The following is a 1,410-nucleotide window of genomic DNA, read 5'->3' as shown; positions in this document are numbered from 1 at the left end:
AAGTCTCCTGTTACATCATCCCTAGTCCTTCTCTTCATTAGACTAGACCTGCCCAGTTCCTGCAACCCTTCATGTTTTAGCCTCCTGTTCGCTAAGCATCTTTGTTGCACTCTTTCTAGAATCTCAACATCGTTTCTGTATCATGGTGACCAAAATTAGATGCGGAGTTGATGAGTTAAGAGGGCGGCGCCTGGATCGGCTGCGGCTGCATTGGCTCTTGAAGGTGAAAAGGTTTTGGGGGGATATAAGGGATAAAGGCCACATGATCAGGAAGGTTTTGATGTGTTTGAGCAACATAGTGGGACTAAGCTAACATACGACCGACAATCTTTGCTGCTATGGCGAGTTTTTAGCTGTTTCGGAACTGTTGGTGAGACTGTTAAAAGTCATTTGCGCTATTTGAAATTGTTCTGCCGGCAGCAAGATCTGACTGCTGGCACAGCGATGGATTCTATTGAAAAACAGAGCTGTTTCCGATGGAGGCAGAGGACGAGAGGTCCAGGGGCTTATGGAGCGAAGGAACTGGATGAGGCTGTCAGCAGGCCCAGAGGAAGGGAGAGAGGCTTTTGGAGGAGTTGGAGGCAGCAGCAGTGTGCTCCATGGGCAAAAAGGAGCGAAGCCCCTTTAAGGAAAAAGTGGAAGAGACAGGATCAGAAAAAGGAAAGCGAGGCGGGGTTGTCATGCAGGAATACAAGCTAATCCACATGGAGCTCTGTTTCCATCTGTCCTGTTTGTCATCGGTCGCTCCCTAAAGACTAAAATGGACGTTCTGAAACTTGAACTGGCCCGGAAGAAAGAGTGTATATTGGAGGTGGTGACCCTTTGAGAGCTGTATGCAATAAAATTTCATTTTGATGTGCGCCGATTGGTGTACATTCAAAATGACAATAAAGTTCTATTCTATTCTATTCTATTCTATTCTATTCTATTCTATTCTTACCAGTCTAGTATAAAGCGGTACTAATATTTCACATGATCTTGATACTATCCCTTTATTGATGCATCCTAGGACTGCATTGCCTTTTTTGGAAGCTGCATAACACTGCTAGCTCATATTTAAGTCACTGCTCACTAGAGGGTTGGCTATAACTTACATGGCGAAAAAGAATAACAAAAAAACCAACAACAGTTAAAACTACAGAAAGAACTTAAATTAGAATCAGAACTCCAAGCAGACCCACAAAATACTTAAAAACAAATGGAACTAATAAAACATAAAATAAATTTAGTAGAGGCCAAAAAAATGGCGCAACAAATTAAAAGAGCCAAACAGAATTTTTTTCAAAATGCTAATAAACTAGGGAGGTGGCTAGCATATAAATTGAAAAAAGAAAGAAAGAAAAAAGTGATAAATAAACTACAAGGCTCAAAAGGAGACTTACAGTTTCAAAACGATGCAATTAAAAGAAT

Source organism: Protobothrops mucrosquamatus, unplaced genomic scaffold, assembly GCF_001527695.2.
Source record: "Protobothrops mucrosquamatus isolate PMUCROS unplaced genomic scaffold, P.Mucros_1.0 scaffold2506, whole genome shotgun sequence".
In the NCBI taxonomy this organism is placed as follows: Eukaryota; Metazoa; Chordata; class Lepidosauria; order Squamata; family Viperidae; genus Protobothrops; species Protobothrops mucrosquamatus.
This window is presented reverse-complemented; position numbering follows the sequence as displayed.